At 43.6% G+C, this 19,688-nt stretch overlaps 1 protein-coding gene and 1 long non-coding RNA gene across 2 annotated transcripts in view; both read right to left on the bottom strand.

The window, feature by feature from the left end:
* Positions 1 to 19,688, bottom strand: part of Xkr6 (XK related 6) — a 256,506-nt gene that overhangs the window by 191,439 nt on the left and 45,379 nt on the right. The window lies entirely within an intron of this gene.
* LOC143267407 (uncharacterized) lies at positions 2,531 to 19,263 on the bottom strand. Its single transcript, XR_013042482.1, has 2 exons — positions 5,112 to 19,263; positions 2,531 to 2,681 (listed from the first exon to the last, which is right to left on the bottom strand). It is a non-coding gene; the product is annotated as an uncharacterized LOC143267407 (long non-coding RNA).

Genomic DNA, 19,688 nt, shown 5'->3' with positions numbered 1-19,688 from the left:
AGAAGTATCTGACACCAAGAACTTAATATCCTGACACAATAAAAGGTCACACTTGAGAAAACCTTTACAGTAATTCAGGGGGCAAAGTTTGCGCATGTTCAAAGGCATTACTATGCAAGTTCTTATGAAACACCATCAACAGAAGACACCGCCATGTCCAATGCCTCAGGCTCCACTTGTCCTTGGAAGAGGCCTTTGCAGGATCTGCGCCCTTTCTCTGGGAGGCTTCCACCTTGTGGCTGCAGGTCTCTGGGTGAAGAGGCAGTGGGCGGCCTTCGAGCCTGCAGGTCCCGCCTTCGGAAGCAGAGAACCGGTGTGGGAGATCAAAGTCAGAGCGAGTGACGAGGATCCCATAGATCAGGACATCCTCACACACCAATGTCCCTACCTGTGCAGAAACTGCACAGAGATGCTCTGTCTGTGGTTGTGCTGGTGATGGAGGCCCAGCTTCCAGCAGATCTCCACATGGAGTTTCTCTACAACTTTGCCGACACAGCAGGCTGCTGCTCCACTCACCTTCTCCGCGTCTCTGTTAGTAGGCGTAACTCAAACAGATCTGTTACTCTTTGGAATGTGATGTACCAAGGCTGTGAAGCAGTGACCCAGGAAGGGACAGACTTCCCAAGAGACACACTAAAATGCTCTCTAATCAGTACTACAAGTAAAACAAAGTTGAATACAGTCTTAAAGTTTTATCCAGAAGCTTCTGGGAGGTGGCCATCATGACCATATCCATGGCCTCAGTTCCTCACTATACATGATACTCTATTATTTTGTAAAGTTATACAACAGGAACAAAATAATTTTTATTGATGATGTATTTTCTCTAGTATTTAAGGTATTTATCTGAAATTAAATTAACCATTTAGCCACAAACACATTTAGAACATGCCGAATAATTCAAACTCACCATTAAAATCGATCTTTCCAAAATACTGGCCTCACTGTTCTTAAATATGATGGCATGCTCATGAAAGCTACCCATGACAACACGGAATGCCTGCTGTCCAAGACATCCCAGCATTCTCTTCCCCTCTAGGATGCACTCTGTTCCCTGAGATCCACTCTGTGCAGTTCAGTGTGTAGCTCACCCTCACTCTGTACCATCAGGCTCAGAAGGTTTTCTCTTTAAGTCTCTTTCCTTTGGACTCATGGTTTTCAGAATCTAAGAAGGTCTTTAAAATATTTATTCTGGTGGGGACAAAGTTTTTCCTGGCTGGCTAATTCCTTCTGGGTGTATTAGATACCCAGGCCCAATCGATACTGTGGCTAGAACTAGCTAAAAGGAAACCTCTATTGAGAGAAGGGCCACAGAAGGAGATTTTAAAAGGCAGTTGTAATCAGAAAGCAGCTAAACAGACAACACATGCAGAGATTGGTATATAACAAAAACAGTCTACCAGTATTTTCCAGTGTGCTTTCTACTAAATAAGTATCATCTAATTCATCCTACTGAAAAGGGAGGGAAAGGCTGGCGGGAAGAAGGGGGGAATGATGTAATTAACTTTGATTAGAAGGGGGTCACTGGCAGTAGTACAGCCCTTCAGTTTCGGAAAACCCCCCTAACAGAAATCTGAGGGTAACTGTGGCTGCAAGCATGTAAGGACTCCAGGAACAATGGACAACTCACCAGTAATAAAACTCGCCATCAACTCTCCTGAGCTACCATTCAGTCTCTGCGGTTTCCTGCGTGTTCTTCGTCCTTCCAAGTTGTTCTAACTGTGGTCTTTACAATTGCTATTCCTCAGTGAGGGTGTAAAGAGTAGGGACACATTCATACTGACCACTGAGTAACTAAGCCCCTGAGTTAGTTACTGAAGTAACTAAGCATCCTCAAGTCTCTGAATTGGAGGAGGTGCAGAGGAGGCAGGCACGGACAACGGACCACCAATAACTACAGCCCCTGTAATCTGCACTCGATACCACGCATCCGCCTGTCGGTGGTTGACTACTCCCCACCCACATTCTACATGAGAGCAGCCCACACTTGGAAGGGAGCCAGCCTCTGCTGATTCTTGTTGTTGTTTAGGGAAATTAATCCTTCCAGGAAACTGAGGCCTTTTCTCCCTCTCCCTTATCCAGACCACCAACCCCTTCCCACTAACTCACCCACCTGACAAGAGGGAGGGAGGGAGGGAGGGAGGGAGGGAGGGAGGGAGGGAAAGCGAACAGCCTTCTTCCCTCCATGTCAGCACCTCTGATCTACAAGAATGCCTAGTTTGGAAAACTGGCAGCATTTGGCCACACATATATTTGAGAAAAAGAAATCTACATATTCTAATCCAGACCTTGTGAGATGCTCCAGGTCGAAATGCTGTAATTACTGAATTTCATCTGTCACTTACTGTTTTTTCTTCTCTTCTTAACTCCTGATCAATAATCCCTGTGATCTAAGCAGCTTGCGTTGCCGGGCACTCGGGAAAGAAAACGCTCTAACCAAAGCATGACGGGAGGAAACCCACACTACCCAGAACACGAGAGGTGACAGGCGACAACCCTGAGACACCCCTGTCAGCTGACAGGTACAGAGTTCCTTCACATGCATTTATTAATCTACTGATTCACCCACCAAAACATGAAAATAGGAAAACAACATCATTTCCAAGGCTCCTACATATTTCCAACATTCAACTTAGGGATCCAAGATTCTGAACATGCCATCACCAAAAAAAATTGCAAACCTAAAAAACAAAAAAGGGAAAATAAATTAAACAAGGGCAAAAGAAAAGGCTTTTTCAGAAAAGGTCAATACTGACTTCTATAAATTTCCAAACATTTCAACATTAATGCTTTACTGGTGCTACATTAGCTCTTAAGCTTTACTTTAAAACAAAGCAGTTTCCATACAGCAAAATAAACTATACCTCTATATAAAACTATATAAACTATCCAGCTACACTCATATGTGCCACCTGCTTGTTCCCTATTGGCTGGGTCAACACCTTTTCACGTTTCTAAGTCTTTAATGGCAGAGTCCTGTCCTCCTCTCTTGGAACCGTGGCGAAGACACTGAGGCGCGTGAACGAAGCCACGGGCTTTTTCCTGAACAAGTCACATGTTTCGAAGCTACTTTTTAGCTGAGTGACAGTGACTGGTGTGTGTCCTCCAGCGCGCTAACTTCTAGCACTTAGCATTAAAGATCACCACGTCTTCTAACTCAACAGGGGCCAGCATAACCAAGCGGGCTCGCTTCGCTTTCTTTTTTTCTATTTAAAAAACAAAAAACAAAAATTCCATTTGGTTTGGGTAATAAGAAATCAGGTGTGCGTGCATGTTTGTGTGTGTGTGTGTGTGTGTGTGTGTGTGTGTGTGTGAGAGAGAGAGAGAGAGAGAGAGAGAGAGAGAGAGAGAGAGAGAGAGAGAGAGAGAATGTGTGTGAGTGAGTGATCACTATGTAGCCCTGGCCAGCCTAGAACTCTCTACATAGACTGGGATGGCCTAGAACTCAGAAAGATGGACCTGGCTCTACCTCTGGAGTGCTGAGATAACAGGCATGCCACTAAGCCCAGCCAGAGATGTAGAGATTACAATTTTTAAACATACAGGCATCAGCAATGCCAGTAACTGTTTCTCATTAAGATCTTCTCCCACATCCCACACCTAGGGCAGTCTTACCATGTTGCTACGCCTTTCAAGTGCTGGGACTGTGACTATAGAAATCTACAGCTCGGCCCCTTCTTCTAAGATACTATTAATACACAAAAAGGAGCCATGACCGACTCCTCCACTGTGGTTTAGAAAACATGCCCCTTAAGGTCAGGGCATTCTTCTATAGAAAACTAAGGGCTCCGAGTTCTCCTTTCCAAGAGAACCCTGCATACAGGAACAACCTGCTAATCGCTGCTTTTGTCTAAACAGGACAAGGCTGCCAGTGAGGACAAGCTGAGACACACACAGTGCATTTCTCCTGGGTGACCCATTGGAGCCCGAGGTCCACGGGCGGGCTTTATCTTGGTGCATGTGAACAACTGCCTCTCATCATAAAATGTCACAGATGTGAAGGGAATCCTTCCCTGAATCTTGCCACTCCCAACATGTAAGATTACAGGCTGAGAAAATACTACAGACCAACGGGAAGCAAAGCACAGAAGTGCTGATGAGCATCCATGACAGGAAACAGGAAATGGAACGTGGCATTGCTTTAAAATGAAACTGTCCACTGGGTAACAATTTGGAACTTGCCTTCTGCATGACCTGCTAGACTAGGATGAGATTTGCCCCCCCTTAGAGCTCAGTGATGAAGCCACTTCATGACTGAGGCTAAAACGCAGCAAACCTGTGAGGTATTTTGAAGCGGATGGAACTGTATCTAGTGCAGAATGTGAACTGACTCGGAGAACCCCTTCTCTGAGTTAGTGGCTCAGGACCCCTTGTGAATCTGAGCAAAGAATCTCAGTCTTCCCCAGAATCAAGCCCAGTCCTTTCTCGAAGCACAGTTTTTTTAGCAGACTTCATGGGGCTTGGTCCATGAGAATAAAGCAAACAACTAAGAGATGGCACCTCCCCAAAAACGCTTCCCTAATATTAACATATGTGCAAAGACATACAGCTATCTATCCCACAGTTCTACTACCCTCCACTACAAACTATATAAACACATAAGACATTCTAAACATTAGCAATTAAAGCAGAGCTGACTGATGATACATGTCAAATAATTAAATAAAAAATAACTGATCCTCAAAAGGTGATTTACCTTTTGAAAACAAATCACACACAGATACATAACATCAAAATTCTTTATCATAGGAGAGAATACCCTGGCAAGAATTCCTTCTTTTGCACCAAAAATCCTAGGAAGCCTGGACTCCCTTTTGTTCAGGAGCAAATCCTACTGGGTTTTCAGTATGCAAATTCCTAAGGGCTCAGGGCTTCTCGTTTGGCATATATTTTATTGCTACTTAAGCAAAACCAAACAACCAAAACAGAAACTGGTTTACACACACCTAAAACATTTGATATGCCTGTGCTTTTCTGATGTTAACATATGACCCAGTCTGGAACATCGGTAAGCTAAGGATTTTCACATCTTCCAAGGGGAGGCACTGGGGTGGGGGTGGGGCAGGTGGGGACATGAGGCCCCTCTCCATCCCTTAGATTTTTGTCATTACCATGCTGTGTAGAGGACTTTCAGGACCAGGTGACCGCACACGTCTAGAAATCGGATGACCTCAAAGCCACCTCATTTCAGCTGAGGCCTCATGCCTTTTGCTTAGAGCTAAAAATAAAAACACATGTGAATGAACAAATGAGCATGAAATGAAACTCTAACGTGACACTAAAATGCAAAGTAGCAGAAGCAACTTGGCCTCAGAAGAATGAATGTGCACACTTTATTCGCAGCATCAGAGCTCGTCTCCCTGGAAGGTTCCCCCTTCTATCCCTTTAAAAGCTGGAACAACGACAATCATCCAATCCCAAGTTTGATCTACAAAGCTAAAGTAGTATTTCACTCATTTTTTGAAACTAGGATACATTACTTTTATATGAAATTAAAGATACAAATGAAGTTAACAATTTAACTTTGTTACTGATAGACATATATCTGTGTACACATACACAACAGGGCAAGAAAGCAAAGTATACGGTTGAGCTACAACAGTGGAATGACAGAAGAAATAGAGGTTTCAGAACTCCTGGCTTCCAGAGCCTGCTGCAGTTCATGGAAACTGACCGGCTTCTCCGGGGAAAGTGAGCATTGGCTCATCCAGGCAACACAGCATGTGCCCGAGCTCTAGATGGAAAGGCAGGTGCAAGATGGGGTACCCGCCAACCCAGGGCAGTGGGGGCTGCTGCTCCCACCTGAAGGGCAGCAGAATTCAGGAAGTGACAGCAAGGGCCAACTGGACTCAAACAAACCCCACCAAGGACCCCAAGTCTTTCTGCTCCGCATCACTAGCCTCTAAGCTTCAGGACCCAGCACGATTTTCACAATCCTATGTTAATCTTGAAATTCATTCTTCTCCTGGAAAATAAAGGTAGTTCTGATGCCAAACATGTCTCGGGCTATTTTCAATGGTCAAAATGACCAAAAGCCACTTACTCAGTACTTCAGTTTGCTGGAGCTGTGATTTAAAATTCAGAAATCCTGCTGCCAGTTCCCCTGGAATCAGCCTTCCCTACTGTATAATGAAGACAAGCAGCTTATGGGTTTTAATTCCATTCATAAATACCATGAAGTTACAGTTCCTAAGTTAACAAGTAGCCTCTGCATCAACACTATTGTTGGTGTCTGTGTGTATCAACGGCATTGTTTAATTCTGTGATCAACTTAAGTTCTACCTTCATCTTGCAACAAAAGTAGTCCACACATATTTCAGTCAGTTCATCTTCCAGAACTTTTCCTGAGGTTCAACTAAATTTAAACTCTAGACAAATGTTAATAAGTTATATTGGCTTGACTCTAAAGTTCACAGACGTGTGCTCTAAAGCAATACACTGTAAGTTATGATTAAATATTTAGAATAACTATTGGGATAATCTAAATTCTCATCATGGACAAGTCCTAAGCAAATCAGATCAGGCATGTGCTCATGTGGTTCTCTCCTCTGATGCAAATTTGAGTCAAGGAAATAGCTCTTATTTGCAAGCAGCCCATACTTCCTCCTTTGCCATATCACAGGGCCTCCTTAGCACCTGAAGTACATTCACAGAAGATGTAATTAATAGGTGCGCATTTCTGCTTTAAGCCTAAAATGTTTGTTTACTTAACACTTCCAAACTGGTCCTGCATCAATAGAGAAGCTATCATCCAGCCTGCAGCTCTACCTAACTCACTTTTCTACTAGTCTCTGTGACAGATAGACAAACAGACAGACAAATAGGTATGGCTGAGAAGTTCCATTCTCCTCCCCAGGGCCCACACCTCCCCTTAGGTTGGTTATCCATTTTTGTGCCACGGTCCCCTTTTCTGCATCAAGTGTTAGTTTTGTTTTTTTAATTCAAATTACAATCCAAAACAACAAATACCATGACTGATTCCACACCATGTGTTTCAATCCCATAACTTAACTACCTCAACTTTGGTTGCAGCCTTTGATGATAGGCATCTTGACACTTGAAGGCACATTTTAGTTTCTCTGGTTTAGAGAGAAAAGCTGGCCTCAACTTCACAGACAAGGCTGGCCTTGAACTTGTGGCCTCCCATTCCAGCTTCCATCTCCTGAGTACAAGACGTGTGCTACTACACCTTGCTTAGACTTAGTCTTAAATTACAGTAACATAAAACTTCATTTGCCTCGTCAGGAATGTCACAATGGCTTCCATCAAGATGGGATCAAGGAATTCTAGTGAGTTAGACAAACTTCAGCCAACTATAGAATCAAAATTCTAAAAAAGACCTAACCTTCAGATTATGGTCACAGAAGGGGGAAAATTGTATAATGAAGACACAGAATATTTTCAGTAAAAACCAAATAAGAAAATTTCCCAAACCAATAGAAAGAGATGTCCCTCAGCGTAAAACTGGCCTACAGAACTCCAATTGCAATAAAAACTACAGAAAATACATAAACTCACAGAGACTAAAAACCATGGTATTGAATGATAATTAGGTCACTGAAAAAAAATCAAGAAGGAAATTTAAAAATTCCTAGAATTGAGTGAAAATGAAAACACAACACACCAAAATCCATGGGTCACAATAATGGTGGATCCTAAGAGGAAGTTTACTGTGCTGTGTCTACATCAAAAATTTTTGAGAGATCTCAAATTACTAACTGCATGCCTTGGAAAAACAAGAACAAACATCCAGATAGAGTAAATGAGAGGAGATAACCAGAACTGGGACTGAAATTAATTAAATAGAAATGAAAAATACAAAGAACAAATAAAATGAAAAGTTGGTTCTTTGAAAAGAGACAAACTTTTAGCCAAATCCACAGAGAGCGAGAACACCAAATTAATACAATTAGAGGTTAAAGGTTGACATTACAACAGACACTGAGGAAAGTCAGAGAACCACTGAAGATGTACTTTAAAAATGTACATTCTACTAAACTAGAAAATGCAAAAGAAATGAATGATTTCTAGATATATGACCTACCAAAGTTCAATCAAGAAGAAGCGATGTTCTCCAGAGAACACTGCTGGACTGCACTATACCTTTCCTGGACCCTGTAACCTATCCCTTTACTTGTAAGTTACATCACAAAATAAACCTCCCTTTTAACTACATAGAGTTGCCTTAATACTTCTACCAATAAGAAGCAAATAATTAAACATGACAACCAGTGAGATAGAAACAGTAACTAAAATTCTCCCAACTAAAAAAGCCAGGGGCAGATGGATAGGCCCAGAATTCTACCAGACCTTCAAGAACTAACATCAACACTCCCCAAGTTAGTCTGTGCTAAATAAATAAATACACTTCCAAGTTCATTTTACAAAGCCAGAAGCATCTGTAAACGGAAGTTTCTTTTCCTCCAGCAACTCCCAAATACCCATCAGCTGCTTCCCAAATTACCACACAGAGGCTTATATGAATTATAAATGCTCTGCCCATAGTTCAGGCTTATTACTAACTAGCTCTTACATTTTAAGTTAACCCATATTCCTTATTTACGCTCTACCACATGGCAGTACCTTTATTAGCATGGCACACTCATCTCCTGCTCCCTCTGCATCTGGCTGGTAACTCCTGACTCCACCCTTCCTCTTCCCAGCATTCTTAATTTGATCACCCCACTTATACTTCCTGCATAGCTACTGGCCAATTGGTGTTTTAGTAAACCAATTCGAGTGACAAATCTTTACAATGTACAAGAGGATTATTCCACACCAAGCATCCTGATACCAACACCAGACAAAGACCCAAAAGAAAAGGGAATTATAAGTCAATCTCTCTGATGAACATAGATGCAAAAATTATCAACCACATACTTGCAAACAAAGTTCAGAAACACATCAAAAAGAGAATCCACCATGATCAAGTGGGCTTTATCATAGACATGCAGGGATGAATTAAGCATCAATAAAGTAATCCACTACATAAACAGATGGAGGGACACAAAGTATACAACACTTCATTATATGTAGAAAAAATACTTTAACAAAGTCCAACATGCCTTCATGGTTAAAAAAAATCCTGGAGAATATTAGGGATATTAGGGACATATCTCAACATAATAAAAGCAGTACACAACAAAAGCTAATTTAGACCCCAAAATTTGAGTTCCAGTACTATATCCTTCCAATTTCTTCTCTCCTATAAGTCAAAATATTTACAGGGGCCTTATAGAACAGGCATTACTGTCAACATGCAGATAGCCAAAGAAAACAATCATAAGGCACACAAGGAAGTAGGTCTGAAGCGACCACCTCTCCTGCTGCTACAGAAACATGGGGACATCAGCAGATGCACAAATTGCTGCTGCTGAATGGAGACATAAGCCATCTGCTTATCTGAAGCAGCGGGAAAAAAAGAAAAAAGACAGGAAAGAAAGAAGCATTGTGGGTGGCTGTCCAAGAAGCTGTTATCCCAGAAGAACAGCTTTTCACTTACCACTTCATGGTTCTAGAGTATAATTTCTATATCATGAACAATGATTACTTTTCTAGAAAAATATTTCCCTAGGTGCCTTACTAGGCATTTCAAAATTCTACAAATTAGGTGTCTGAAAATGGATAGAAACTGCTGGCTCTCAGTCAGGTCTACTGTGAGCCACTGTGAACATGAGAATTCATGCGCAGTCAGAGAGAAGCCCGGGTGTCAAAGAATGGGGGGTGGTAACTGCTGATGCAGCCTGGCCACCATGCTTCTTGAATTTGGCCACGTTTTTGCTTCTTCCAATATGCTTCAGTCTGCACAACCCAGGCAAAGTAAACTTATGCTACAGGCTCAGCGCACACGGGGCATGTCACAGGGCTTGGCTTTTTACTTCCAAGATCTTAACAAGCTATTCAATAGCACAGTGTGTGCCACAACATTAGTGATAATCACAGAGCAAATCTTCTACCCAGAGACACGGCCAGCCCAGGAACCCCATGCTGTTGCTGGACCTCTCAGAGATGGCAGGCTCTAAGCCAGTACCTCTGCAAATATGTTCCCCCTTGCCTTGTTCTGAGACACCTACCCTTACCAATGGAATACAGGGCTGGAGCCAAACCTCCCAGTAAAATGCCACGGGAGAAAATGTCTCTCAGGTAGGAAGCCAAGCACAACACGCTGCAGAAAGTCCCTGGTTGATTTCACAGTCCTCAGAGTGGCCCCAAATCAACACTGAATAGACTTGAACACAGGATGGCCTGCAGCTTGTATGATTAGAATGTGGTCACAAACAAGTATATGCAAGGATTGGAAAAATCCCATAGGCACCTGTCATTAGGTGGTTGCCCAGGGGAACAGTATATGTCTATGGCAGGTTGCTGCTGAAAGTGCTCTCCCTCATCTCAAGTCAATATAAGCCTCTTCTCTCAGGCTCTCTGCCCACCTCTCCTGTAGTCTTTACACCCCAGACACTATTCCATCCCTTCCTCCCACTCCCATAAGCACAAGCACACTGCCAGACTCCAGAACAACCCACAACCTCCTCCCCATGCACATCACCAACTTCTTGACTGACATATTCCAATGGTATCTAATCACTCATTAGGTGTCTATTGGAAAATGACAATACACCAGGGTTTTGTGGATAAGATGAGACTGCTAGCGATTTCTGTCATTGCACAAACCATCAGGCACATTCGCTGCTTTGAAATGATCATTTTCACGAAGAACAAGTGTCTAGGGCTGAGGGGTACTCCTGAAAGACTCCATTTGGACCCCAGCGCCCTTCTGCCCTGCCTCTCTGGGACTAGTCATGCTTGTAGGTTTCGGATCACACACAGTCCTGATTGGGGACTGGGAAGAACTGTGTCCAAGTGGAGACCTAAGGGCTGGATAGGAGGTGGCTAAGTAGAAAGTATGAACAGTATAGCATTCCGGGTAGGGACCTGAACCTTTGAATCCTGAGACCAGAATGTGGTATCTTGGTACATCAGGCTGGATGATGTGGGGATAATTTTGAAGAAAATCGGCCCTAACCCAAGTAACAACCCCAGGCAACGGAGAAGCCTTGGACTGTTACTCTCAATGTAGGAGCTGAAATCAGTACCCTCACCTCTTGCTCCTGGTGTTCCTCTATCCCCTAAGGCCAGCTGAGCATTCCCAGGCAGAAGATCTGCTCAGATGTCACAGCTCCTGAGATACGTTGGTAAACAAAGCACAGGCTCTCGCAGGCTTTGCCCCTTTGGCATCTCTCAATAATTACATAGAATTCTGCACACAGGAAGTGTTCAGACTTTGTCGTGGATGAACCAGCCCCGGAAATAGCAACACAAGAATGAAACCTTGCTGTGGTGTTTCCTTGGACTCTGACAAAACACGCAGGAATTCCAACAAGAAACTCCTTTAAACAAATCCCCACTTACAGCCTGACTGTCCTCGATGTTGACCAGTCCCTGCACGGGTGAGTGGTAATGTTCCCTAGTGACCATGGCTTTTTTGTGTCGCTGTCCTTGGTGCTGAACAGTCCCCGAATGTTGAGTGCCAATGCTCCCTAGTGTTAACTGCTACTAATGTGACTATTAGCTTTCACAACTGTCAGTCACTGACAGACCCTTCCCTTGGGTCATAGATGATTCATTTCCAAACTTCATGGAATATTCTCTTCTTTCCATTTTGACAATTTCAGTACATGCTAAAAGTTACTGGCCAACATCATTTGTACATTATAGCATGAAAATGATGATTAATACATCCTATCAAGAAAAAAGAAAGCTGGGCGGTGGTGGTGCATGCCTTTAATCCCAGCACTTGGGAGTTTGAGGCCAGCCTGGTCTCCAAAGTGAGTTCCAGGAAAGGCGCAAAGCTACACAGAGAAACCCTGTCTCGAAAAACAGAAAAAACAAAAAAAGAAAAAAGAAGAACTAAGTAATCTCACCTTGTTCTGTTAGGTGGGACAGGATAGGCTCAAATTTCCCTAGAATTATAGGTACAAATTTAAAAAGAAATGCAAGAATTACTTATTTTATATTTATATATTTTTTGGTTGTGAGCCTAGCCTTTAATCGCTGAGCCATCTCTCTAATCCAAGAGTTATGTATGTTAGAAAATATTATCCCACCAAAAAACCAAGCTGTCAATATTAGTTTTTTTTTGCTAGCTTTTTAAGGGTTCACTTCATTTTTAATTACGTGTGTGTGAGTTAATGCGCACTTGAGTGCAGACGCCATTGAGGCCAGAGGTATCTGATCCTCATAGATCTGGAGTTACAGGGGGTTGTCAGCTGCCTGATATGGATGGTGGGAACTAAACTTGGGTCCTCTGTAAGAGTAATACTTGCTCTTAATTGCTGAGGAATCTTTCCAGCCTCCTCTTTGCCAATTAAAAACAAAAACAAAACACATTTAGTGTATGGGCACACACTTACGTCACGGTGCACATGTGGAAATCAGAGAACAAGCTGAGGAAGTTGGTTCTCTCCTTCTACCATGCAATGTGAGTACCAGAGACAGAACTCAGGTTGTCAGACTTGGCAGCAAGCACCTTTACCCAAAGCGCCACATCGGCACCCCCTGGCTTCCTTTTAAAAGTCCATCAGCTCATCACAGTGGTGCCAAGAATTAGCTCCCACATTAGTTATACACAGTCATCTTTATATGACTCCAACAAAACGGCCTTCCTCTTGGTCTTGTACTCAGATGCTTTTATAACCAAAAGTAAGAATGCCATAAAACTTAAATACTATTGATAAAGAAATTTTTAAAAGAAAACCCTCTTATGTACAATTTTTGTCTTTAGAAAATGTCTTAAGTGATCAGGCAGCACACTATGGAGCTCCATGTAGGCACATGTCAGGCTATTTCTATCTGCATGTGGCTGCCTCGGTAGTACAGCTGAAGTGTGGGAGCCTTGGATACGTGGGTCCTGCTCACAGGAAGATCCTGTGTTGACTGCAAGAGAGTCTTAGGCTCTAATCAGGATGAAAGCAGTCTTTGGGCCACAACACAGAATCCAGCTTTGGGGTTCTTTATGTGTGTGGTGGGGGGAGGTGGCATTCTAAACATTGCTCCATGAAATACATGCCATTGTATTTTTCCTTTCTTTTAAAAAATTATTCACTTTTTGAAAACGTACTATTATTTATAATGTATGTGGACCACATTCACCTTCCATTCCCCTTTCTTATCCACCACCCCCACCCCCCAACTCTGACCCTTTTTTCCAAAGACACCCTCCTACTTTCATGTTTTTTAAAAAATATCCACTTAACCCACTAACTTCTCAGGGTTGCCTGCATGTGCATGGATGTGGGGTGTTTCCTGGGTCGTGGACACCTTGCTAGTAGCTCCCTTTAGGACAGTGACTTTTCATTTAGTGCCAACAGCTCCTCAGCTAAGGGTAGGGGCTTGCCATGGTCTTTTCCAGATTAACTTTACTGAGACACTGTGGTTCCCGAAGCAAAGACAAATAAAACCCGACTAAGCCCTTCAGAAGAGGTTTCTGCAGGAATGAAGAACTGATGCCCATGTATCAGACATTCAGAGGACTCATGTTTTTTAGTGCAAGCCACGCGGGTGCCTCAAAATTATCTGCCTGCAGAAAAACTCCCTTCCCTCCCTCCACAGCTGCACTCTCCTGAGCCTCTGCACTAAAGAGCAGACCAGCTCCATCCCACACCAGCTCGCACCTCTCTCTTGAAGCACCCATTCACCATGGAAAAAGCAAGCAGTCTTCTTAACCGAACGACAAACAAGAACGTTCAAACGATTATGGGAATGTTCAGATATATACACAATAATCAGAAGAGCACAGTGAACCCTGATGGACAAGCCTCATCCAGTTTTAGTCATCATCCACATGCGGCCATCTTTGTCTCACCCACTTCCCCAGAGACTCCTGTCTCCACCTCCCCATGTCATGGTCATTTTTACCTTCCCCACCCAAAGCACAATCTGCAACTGAGCTGTTGCTTGGCTGTCCATCTTAACCATCTCTGGGGCACACAGCTCCAAGGTACTGGGTGCATTCACACTGGTACATGACCATCTCCAACAAGGGTTTCACCTGGTAAAGCCCAGGCCACACCCACTGACCACCATCTCCCATTCAGCTTCCCTCCTTTCTAATTGGATGGTTGCCTAGGCAGGTGCCTCCAAAGTCGGAGCATGCAACTGTTTATTTTTTTTATTTATTTTGGTGTGTGTGTGTATGTGTGTGTGTGTGCGCGCGCATGTGCGCGCGCTCACATTTCATCCATGCGTGGTGTGCAAAAGGACTTCTCTTCCAAAGCTGGATTATATTCCACTCACTCACCCAGGGGCCCTGCAGCTGCCGGCACCTTCAGGCAGCTATGACTAAAGCTACTGTGAATACAGATACTGAGGATCTGTTTTTAAGTATTTGCTTTCCATTTTTCAGTATGTATACCCAGAAGTGAAATTTCTAGATTGTACAGCAATTCCATTCCTTTGTCTGAGGAACAACCATACTGTTTCCCACAACAGCCATACCACTTTCTGTTCCCACCAACAGTGCACACGATGATAAACAATCATTTGTAAGGCAGTGAGCACCTGACAAAAATGCAGTGTCTACAAACAGCTTTTGTGTGTGCTATTGTAATTCTACAAATGTGTTGATTCACTGAGCACCCTGTTCTGTTGGTGAGTGCTTGGGACGTTTATTTCTATCTCCCATATGCCTGCGTAAATGTTTTCTCCCAATCACAGGTTTAAGCTGACTCTGTTAAAATACTATTAAACACACAGCTAACTACATACTAAATACACTAATAGGCAGGTCTTTTAAAAGACACACATTGTGGTGGTCTGAATAGCTATGGCCTCCATAGACACATGTGTGTGAATGCTGACCCACAGGGAGTGGCACTGTTAGGAAGCATGGCCTTGCTGGAGCAAATGTGTCACTGTGGAGGCTGGTTTTGAGGTCTCCTATGCTCAAGTCATTCCCAGTGTGGCACACAGTCTGCTCCCTGCAGATCAAGATGCAGAACTCTCAGTTCCTTCTCTAGTACCCTATCTGCCTGCATGCCATCTGCCATGAAGATAATGAACTAAACCTCTGAATTGTAAGCCAGCACCAATTAAATGTTTTCCTTTTTAAGAGTTGCCATGGTCATCGTGTCTCTTCACAGCAATAAAACCCTAAATAAGACACGTATGAAAATGTATGTAGAGTGAGATGACAGTTGATGCTCCCCAGGAGACTAACCTAGACCAGCAGTATCTTCACTAGTAGCCTTCACAAATACAGGTATGCCACGATTAAATAGCTCAGGTCTAAACACACTAAATATAAACTACTTTCAAATAATACAAACAACTGTGGTGGTATTGTGTTCCCCCAAAATACTGTGCACCCTAATAAACTTATCTGGGGTCAGAGAACAGAACAGCCACTAGATATAGAGGCCAGAAAATGGTGGCACACATGTCTTTAATCCTGTCACTTGGGAGGCAGAGAGACATGCGGATCTCTGTGAGTTTAAAGCCACACTGGAAACAGCCAGGCATGGTGAGTAAGGCCTTTAATCCCAAGAAGTGAGCCTTTAATCCCAGGAAGTGAGGGCAGAAAGCAGAAGGTATGTAAGGCCTGAAAACCAGGAACTAGGCAGGTTAAGCTTTTAGGTTTTGGAGCAGCACAGTTCAGCTGAGAGGTTTCTAGTCTAAGGAAACAGGATCAGCTGAGGAATTGGCAAGATGAGGAAGCTGTAGCTTGTTCTGCTTCTCGGATCTTCCAGTGTTGACCCCAATACCCAGCTCCAGGTTTGTTTTTATTAATAAGACCATTTAAGATTCATGCTACAAACAACCAAACAATAGCAGCCAGAACTTAAAATCTAAAAAGAAGTTTTGGAAAAGCTTTTAATACTATCCTACTGTAACGCTAGAGGAACACAGTCTGCATCAGCAAGCAGCTCCCAAAGGCTCCCTGGAATCGCTGGCACCAAGTGTCTGGAACCACACACAATGCTGATACTACTTAGGATCCCAAGGAAGATCAGAAAGGAAAAATAAACATGCACACGTTTTCTTAACCTCGCTATAAAATAACCAAACTTACTTAAGTGCCATATTGAGATTTAGAAATTTAAACTTTAAGTCCACACCTTATATTGCCATATCCACACATACATGTTACTGTAGCATTATTCACAAGTAAGTTATAGAATCAGCCCAGGTACTGGCCAACAGATAAATGAACAAAGAATACACACACAATGGCATTTTATTCAGCCATAACGGAGAAGAGAATTATGTCATCTAAAGGAAAATAGATGGAACCACAAATCACTATGTTAAATGAAATAGGCCAGATTCAGAAAAACAGATGTGCATTCTCCTAGATGTGGAATCTTGCAAAACAAGACATAAAAATCAAAGGGGAATGTTTGGGACCAGCAAAGAGTGGGGACAAGAAAGGGTAATGGGAGTGATTATGAGCAAAGTACAATACACGTTATCAACATAGCATAAGGAAGCAATATTTGATAATTTAAAAAAAAAAAAGTTGGGTGAGCAAGAGGCCTCAGTGGGTGAAGGTGCTTGCCACCATGACTGATGATCTGAGTTTAATCTTAGAACTCACATGATGAAAGGAAAGAGCAGACTTCTGCAAGTTGTCCTCTGACCACCAAATGTATGTCACGGCACATGTGCCCACTTACACACAATCAATCAATCAATAAACGTGATAAAAATTTAAGTCCATGCTCCATACAATAGCAAAACTCTATCATCCTATTTTGAGCAGGACGTGCTAGATACATGTATGGAGACAACAAATGGTACCCTGCTAATATTTACAACCACATGTCGGCTCTTCAACAGAATGAGAATAAATCTGTCAGGGCTCAAGAAAGTCCTGCAATTGATTGTCCAGCTAATCACGCAAAGACAGAAAGCAAATTCTGACCATGCAAGAACCCCTCAGGGCTGGCCGAGGTGAACACAATTAAAAGACAAGAATTAAAAGCACAGTGGGAAGGGGCATCCCTGAAGGCCACAGGGGAAGCTGGAGCAAAGGGGAAGGACAGCAGGGCAAGAGCCAGAGCTCACCGCAGGGCGGTGCATTGGCCCTAGGGCCTGGTATATGACGAAATACAGGGCACTCGGAGCGATTACCATCGGGCTCAAGACAGCAACACCAGCACGGAGCTGAGTGAGCACACAGGGCAGGGAGGACGGAACAGCAAGCCACCCATCTGAGCAGAGGAGGCCTTGGCAGAGGCATGGCAGCAGGGTACAATTTTCAGGGCATATCAAGGCCAACTGTGTCTTGGGACATTTCTGGGGATGGCGGTGGTTATAGCATTTAAATAAGGGGGCGGGGGAATGTAGTACATTAAGATCACCCAAACACAATCCCATGGTTGCATATGAGAATAATCACTGCAGAGCAGATGGCGCTTCCTAGGCAGGAAACACAGGATTGATAAGCTTCATTGCAGAGTCATAATGACCACACTCTGGAGTCTGTCGCTCCCCAGGAAAGATCAATACAGCTTCCTGAGAACAAGACAAAAGCATTGTACATAAAAGCTGCAATGCTCCATCAAGAGACAGGAAATGCCAAAGACAAATTGTCCCTATTCACCAACTGCTCAGGGCTAGGCACGGTTTAAACACACACACACACACACACACACACACACACACACACACACACACACACGCGCGCGCGCGCAAGAGATGAAGAAAACAGTGATCAGAAAAATGGTCTTGTAACAATAGGTGGGGGACAGAAGCTTACAATCAGAAAGAAGAGCAACTCACAAATCCCCAACAGACACACCTACCCAGGTTTGTGTTCCTCTCGCAGCTTCTGAAATTGCTCATCTGACCTCAACATAAACAATGTACTCTCAATTGAAATTGCACAAAAAGTTTCAAATAAATGCCTGCCACTGCTATCACTTTCCAAAGTTGCATCATTTCATTGTATCCCCCAAACATTTATTACTAGTTATGAAGTTTGAGTAACTGGTCCATTTTCCAACAGGAACAACTAAGTGATAAATTTAAGATACTACAACTAGACGAAACTTTGACATCTAATTCCATGACACCCATCTCCCTAAACCAGCGTATCCTCACAACGAAGGATTTTTATTAAGTACTGTTTCCCACTGCCCCCTTTCTGGAAATGATTCAAGCACAGAGAACAGACACTGAAGTAATTAAGATGAAAAGATGCTCCACACCCACCCCTGCACAGAAGCAGAGCCTTGTCGTTGTGGCTCACCTCCCCTCCTTCCAAGACTCAACCTCAGAGGGCTCCTGCCGGGCAATCGGAATGGCATACCCTGAATCTCCCCACGTACAAAGGACAAGTCTAGTCTCCTCAAACTTTGCCCAATGCTGGACTTCCATGCCATCAAGTGGCCATTCTCCAAGGACTCTTTCCCTGGAGTCACTGTTTCTACTTGAGAGCAGCTGGTAGAAACTAGTCAAAACCGTGTGGTCTTATGTTAATGGCTTGACGTGGAGGCAGACTCATCTGCTCTGTCATTCATTAGGTCCCCAGGTCCAGCCTCTGTAAAGTGTTACTTAGATCCTCTGGGGCCCAGATTCTCTCTGCATCAGCCCATGGGATTGGATTTAGCTTCCAAAGACCTCCCAACCCGCCAGGTTGAGTGTGCACATCTGGCCATGTCCACATCTGGCCATGACCACTAGAAGAATTCCTCTGCTGTTTTCAATCTTTTTTCTTTTTAAGGGAAATACTTGTGTCCCAAGAGCTCCAGTACATCTTCTGAATACTTTTGTCTACATGGAGACTCATATGGAAGCTTAACCTCTACCCCCCATAATGGTGCTGTAGGGCAGGGGAGTCTGAGGGGCTCCACACTTATGAAAGGGATTGATATCTGTCAAGAAACAGCACCAGACGTTGAGTCTGTGGCTGTGCAGCGGTCTGGCCCCTTTGTGCACTCTGCACCTCTGCTCTTCACATGCACCCCCCCTTCCTTTCTACATTGCCCCCAGAGCGTGACACCACAGCAGGCGCTCGCCAGCTGAGCACATGCCAGCACTGCACCCTTGACCTCACAACTTCGGGTTAAAGAAACTCTTCTTTTAAAATACACAGCCTCAGCCGGGCGGTGGTGGCGCACACCTTTAATCCCAGCACTCGGGAGGCAGAGCCAGGTGGATCTCTGTGAGTTCGAGGCCAGCCTGGGCTACCAAGTGAGTTTCTAGGAAAGGCGCAAAGCTACACAGAGAAACCCTGTCTCGAAAAAAAACAAAAAACAAACAAAAAAAAAAATACACAGCCTCAGTGCTCAGAGATGGCTCAGTGGTTAAGAGAGCTTGCAGCCTTTTCAGAGGACCAGAGTCACCCACATCCAGCAGCTCACAACCACCTGTAACTACAGCTCCTTCCAGGGGATCCAATACCCTCTTCTGGCCTCTGTCACACACACACACACACACACACACACACACACACACACACACACACACACACGGAGGGGGGCACATATAAAAATAAACAAATCTCTTGAATTTTTTAAATCGAAAAATGGAATACACTCTGCTATCTTGTTATAACACAAATGGTCCAAAAACAAAGACTTGACCACACCTGTTTCTGGCCTGGCCAGTCACTGGCCAAAAAAAATGGTTCCAGCCACTGTCTGAAATGTATCCTAATCTCCTTCCCCCCACACAGACTCTAGCTAGGG

Source organism: Peromyscus maniculatus, chromosome 9, assembly GCF_049852395.1.
Source record: "Peromyscus maniculatus bairdii isolate BWxNUB_F1_BW_parent chromosome 9, HU_Pman_BW_mat_3.1, whole genome shotgun sequence".
NCBI classification, from domain to species: Eukaryota; Metazoa; Chordata; class Mammalia; order Rodentia; family Cricetidae; genus Peromyscus; species Peromyscus maniculatus.
This window is presented reverse-complemented; position numbering and strand designations above follow the sequence as displayed.